Source organism: Panthera pardus, unplaced genomic scaffold, assembly GCF_024362965.1.
Source record: "Panthera pardus isolate Hobbes unplaced genomic scaffold, ASM2436296v1 HiC_scaffold_13, whole genome shotgun sequence".
NCBI classification, from domain to species: Eukaryota; Metazoa; Chordata; class Mammalia; order Carnivora; family Felidae; genus Panthera; species Panthera pardus.
The window spans coordinates 88384100-88390099 of NW_026526688.1; positions in this window are offsets into that span (position 1 = coordinate 88384100).

Sequence of the window (6000 nt, forward strand, 5' to 3'; positions counted from 1 at the left end):
CTTCTATTCTGTTCCATTGGTCTATGTGTCTGTTTTTGTGCCAATACCATGCTGTCTTGATGATGACAGCTTTGTAGTAGAGGCTAAAGTCTGGGATTGTGATGCCTCCTGCTTTGGTCTTCTTCTTCAAAATTACTTTGGCTATTCGGGGCCTTTTGTGGTTCCATATGAATTTTAGGATTGTTTGTTCTAGCTTCGAGAAGAATGCTGGTGCAATTTTGATTGGGATTGCATTGAATGTGTAGATAGCTTTGGGTAGTATTGACATTTTGACATTATTTATTCTTCCAATCCATGAGCATGGAATGCTTTTGCATTTCTTTATATCTTCTTCAATTTCCTTCATAAACTTTCTATATTTTTCAGCATACATATCTTGTACATCTTTGGTTAGATTTATTCCTAGGTATTTTATGCTTCTTGGTGCAATTGTGAATGGGATCAGTTTCTTGATTTGTCTTTCTGTTGCTTCGTTATTAGTGTATAAGAATGCAACTGATTTCTGTACATTGATTTTGTATCCTGCAACGTATAATATCATGTCATCTGTAAAAAGTGAAAGTTTAACTTCATCTTTGCCAATTTTGGTGCCTTTGATTTCCTTTTGTTGCCTGATTGCTGATGCTAGAACTCCCAACACTATGTTAAACAACAGTGGTGAGAGTGGACATCCCTGTCATGTTCCTGATCTCAGGGAAAAAGCTCTCAGTTTTTCCCCATTGAGGATGATGTTAGCTGTGGGCTTTTCATAAATGGCTTTTGTGATGTTTAAGTATGTTCCTTCTATCCCGACTTTCTCAAGGGTTTTTATTAAGAAAAGATGCTGAATTTTTTCAAATGCCTTTTCTGCTTTGATTGACAGGATCCTATGGTTCTTATCTTTTCTTTTATTAATGTGATGTATCACGTTGATTGATTTGCAAATGTTGAACCAGTCCTGCATCCCAGGAATGAATCCCACTTGATCATGGTGAATAATTCTTTTTATATGCTGTTGAATTCGATTTGCTAGTATCTTATTGAGAATTTTTGCATCCATATTCATCAGGGATATTGGCCTGTAGTTCTCTTTTTTTACTGGGTCTCTGTCTGGTTTAGGAATCAAAGTAATACTGGCTTCATAGAATGAGTCTGGAAGTTTTCCTTCCCTTTTTATTTTTTGGAATAGCTTGAGAAGGATAGGTATTATCTCTGCTTTAAACGTCTGGTAGAACTCTCCTGGGAAGCCATCTGGTCCTGGGCTCTTCTTCGTTGGGAGATTTTTGATAACTGATTCAATTTCTTCACTGGTTATGGGTCTGTTCAAACTTTCTATTTCCTCCTGATTGAGTTTTGGAAGTGTGTGGGTGTTTAGGAATTTGTCCATTTCTTGCAGGTTGTCCAGTTTGTTGGCATATAATTTTTCATAGTATTCCCTGATAATTGCTTGTATCTCTCAGGGATTGGTTGTAATAATTCCATTTTCATTCATGATTTTATCTATTTGGGCCATCTCCCTTTTCTTTTTGAGAAGCCTGGCTAGAGGTTTATCAATTTTGTTTATTTTTTCAAAAAACCAACTCTTGGTTTCATTGATCTGCTCTACAGTTTTTTTAGATTCTATATTGTTTATTTCTGCTCTGATCTTTATTATTTCTCTTCTGCTGGGTTTAGGCTGCCTTTGCTGTTCTGCTTCTATTTCCTTTAGGTGTGCTGTTAGATTTTGTATTTGGGATTTTTCTTGTTTCTTGAGATAGGCCTGGATTGCAATGTATTTTCCTCTCAGGACTGCCTTCGCTGCATCCCAAAGCGTTTGGATTGTTGTATTTTCATTTTCGTTTGTTTCCATATATTTTTAAATTTCTTCTCTAATTGCCTGGTTGACCCACTCATTCTTTAGTAGGGTGTTCTTTAACCTCCATGCTTTTGGAGGTTTTCCAGACTTCTTCCTGTGGTTGATTTCAAGCTACATAGCATTGTGGTCTGAAAGTATGCATGGTATGATCTCAATTCTTTTATACTTTATTAAGGGTTGTTTTGTGACCCATTATGTGATCTATCTTGGAGAATGTTCCATGTGCACTCGAGAAGAAAGTATATTCTGTTGCTTTGGGATGCAGAGTTCTAAATATATCTGTCAAGTCCATCTGATCCAATGTATCATTCAGGGCCCTTGTTTCTTCATTGACTGTGTGTCTAGATGATCTATCCATTTCTGTAAGTGGGGTGTTAAAGTCCCCTGCAATGACCACATTCTTATCAATAAGGTTGCTTATGTTTATGAGTAGTTGTTTTATATATCTGGGGGCTCCCGTATTCGGCGCATAGACATTTATAATTGTTAGCTCTTCCTGATGGGTAGACCCTGTGATTATTATATAATGCCCTTCTTCATCTCTTGTTACAGCCTTTAATTTAAAGTCTAGTTTGTCTGATATAGGTATGGCTACTCCAGCTTTCTTTGACTTCCAATGGCATGATAAACAGTTTTTCATCCCCTCGCTCTCAATCTGAAGGTGTCCTCAGGTCTAAAATGAGTCTCTTGTAGACAGCAAATAGATGGGTCTTGTTTTTTTATCCATTCTCATACCCTATGTCTTTTGGTTGGTGCATTTAGTCCATTTACATTCAGTGTTATTATAGAAAGATATGGGTTTAGAGTCATTGTTATGTCCGTAGGTTTCATGCTTGTAGCGATGTCTCTGGTACTTTGTCTCAAAGGATCCCCCTTAGGATCTCTTGTAGGGCTGGTTTCGTGGTGACAAATTCCTTCAGTTTTTGTTTGTTTGGGAAGACCTTTATCTCTCCTTCTATTCTAAATGACAGACTTGCTGGATAAAGGATTCTCAGCTGCATATATTTTCTGTTCATCACATGGAAGATCTCCTGCCATTCCTTTCTTGCCTGCCAAGTTTCAGTAGAGAGATCTGTCACAAGTCTTATTGGTCTCCCTTTGTATGTTAGAGCACATTTATCCCTAGCTGCTTTCAGAATTTTCTCTTTATCCTTGTATTTTGCCAGTTTCACTATGATATGTCGTGCGGAAGATCGATTCAAGTTACGTCTGAAGGGAGTTCTCTGTGCCTCTTGGATTTCAATGCCTTTTTCCTTCCCCAGATCAGGGAAGTTCTCAGCTATTATTTCTTCAAGTACCCCTTCAGCACCTTTCCCTCTCTCTTCCTCCTCTGGAAGAATTATGCGTAGATTATTTCTCTTTAGTGCATCACTTAGTTCTCTAATTTTCCCCTCATACTCCTGGATTTTTTTATCTCTCTTTTCCTTGGCTTCCTCTTTTTCCATAATTTTATCTTCTAGTTCACCTATTCTCTCCTCTGCCTCTTCAATCCAAGCCATGGTGGTCTCCATTTTATTTTGCAGTTCATTTATAGCATTTTTTAGCTCCTCCTGACTGTTCCTTAGTCCCTTCATCTCTGTAGCAAGAGATTCTCTGCTGTCCTCTATACTGTTTTCAAGCCCAGTGATTAATTTTATGATTATTGTTCTAAATTCACTTTCTGTTATACTGTTTAAATCCTTTTTGATCAGTTCGTTAGCTGTTGTTATTTCCTGGATGTTTTTCTGAGGGGAATTCTTCCGTTTCGTCATTTTGGATAGTCTCTGGAGTGGTGTGGGACTGCGGGGCACTTCCCCTGTGCTGTCTTGAATAACTTGCGTTGGTGGGCGGGGCCGCAGTCAGACCTGATGTCTGCCTGCAGCCCACCGCTGGGGCCACAGTCAGACCTGATGTCTGCCTGCAGCCCACCGCTGGGGCCACAGTCTGACTGGTGTGTATTTTCTCTTCCCCTCTCCTAGGGGCAGGATTCACTGTGGGGTGGTGTGGCCCATCTGGGCTACTTGCACACTGCCAGGCTTGTGGTGCTGAGGATCTGGCGTATTAGTTGGGGTGGATCGGCAAGGTGCACAGGGGCGGGGGGGGGGGGGGGCGGGCAGGGTTGGCTCACTTATCCTTCAGTGACCCGCTTTGGGAGGGGCCCTGCAGCATCTGGAGGGAGTCAGATCGGCTGCCGGAGGGGTGGCTCCGCAGAAGCACAGTTTGGGTGTTTGCTCAGAGCAAGCAAGTTCCCTGGCAGGGACTGGTTCCCTTTGGGATTTTGGCTGGGGGATGGGCGAGGGAGATGGCGCTGGCGAGTGCCTTTGTTCCCCGCCAAACTGAGCTCTGTCATCCCGGGGCTCAGCAACTCTCCCTCCCGTTGTCCTCCAGCCTTCCCGCTCTCCGAGGAGAGCTATTAACTTATGACCTCCCAGATGCTAAGTCCCGCTTGCTGTCGGAACACACTCCAACTGGCCCCTCTGCTTTTGCAAGCCTGACTCCGGGACTCTGCTTGGCCGGCGGGCCACCCCTCCACCTGGGCTCCCTCCCGCCAGTCCGTGGAGCTCGCACCGCCTCTCCGCCCTTCCTACCCTCTTCCGTGGGCCTCTCGTCTGCGCTTGGCTCCGGAGACCTGTTCTGCTAATCCTCTGGTGGTTTTCTGGGTTATTTAGGCAGGTGTAGGTGGAATCTAAGTGATTGTCAGGACGCGCGGTGAGCCCAGTGTCCTCCTACGCCGCCATCTTCCCTCCGAGTTCAATAAACTTTATTTCTTAAAGCAGTTAAAAGTATACAGAAAAGTGAACAGATGCATAGAGTTTCTGTGTGTTCTCTTTCCCCCAACCCATGAAAAGTTTTCCCTACTGTTAACATTTGCACTGGTATACTACATTTGTTACAAGTTATAATTCAATATTGATACAATATCTTTTTAATTTTTTTTAATGTTTATTTATTTTTGAGGGACAGAGACAGAGTAGGAGCAGGGGAGGGGCAGAGAGAGAGGGAGACACAGAATCTGAAGCAGGCTCCAGGCTCTGAGCTGTCAGCACAGAGCCTGACATGGGGCTCAAATTCACGAACTGTGAGATCATGACCTGAGCTGAAGTTGGACACTTACTTAACTGACTGAGCCACCCAGGCGCCCCAATATTATATTATTAACCAAAGTCCATAGTTTACATTAGGGTTCATTTTTTGTGTTGTATAGCTTTCATGTCCTGTATTTACCATTAACTATCATGCAGAATAATTTGATTATTATACCCTAGCTTGACCTATTTGTCCATATGTCCTTTACTCCACCCTCAGCACCATCCCCCACTCCCCATGGGCAACTACTATCTTTTTACTAGAAATGTTACATTTTCTAGAATGTTGTATAGTTGGAATCATATGGTATGAAGCCTTTTCAGACTGAAGTTTTGCTTAGCAATACGCATTAAAGTCCCTTCCCCTCTCCGTGTCTTTCCAGGGATTGAAAGCTCATTTATTTTTTCACTGAATAATACTCCGTTCAATGGATATATGATTTATTTATTCATTCGCCTATTGAAAGACATCTTAGATACTTGGTAGCTTAGATACTTGGGTTATTTAGGCAGGTGTAGGTGGAATCTAAGTGATCAGCAGGAAGCGCGGTGAGCCCAGAGTCCACCTACGCCGCCATCTTCCCAGGGTCGAGCCTGAAGATACAGTGATTAACACTGAACATCAAACTTCATCTCAGGGCCCCTCCCATATTTAGGAAAAAAACTTAATAATTCTGTTTTGTTTTGAGTGAAACCCAAATTGTCACACAAGAAGACTCTATGTGCATCACGAGGGTAGCATATTGAGGAAAAGGAGGTATATTCTCCCCCAAAGTATATTGCGTATATGTGTGTCTAATACAATATGCCCAAGTTATTTAACAATAGAATTCTTACCAAGTTCTCTGAAAGTACATCTGGAACATTTCATGTCAGCAATAATATAAGAGAAACCTGAGACTTACCCAGAACTATCACATGAAGATTGTGAGCAGCAAGAAACAAAATTGTTGCTCTGAAATTGTAACAATGAAACAGCCAGAAAAACTGTCAGAATGAGCAGTAGACCCAGCCTGTCAGTTGAGAGCTTACACCATGCATAAGGCATCCAACCAGCCCACATCATATTCAGGGATACACATGAAATTAATGATGATGCCA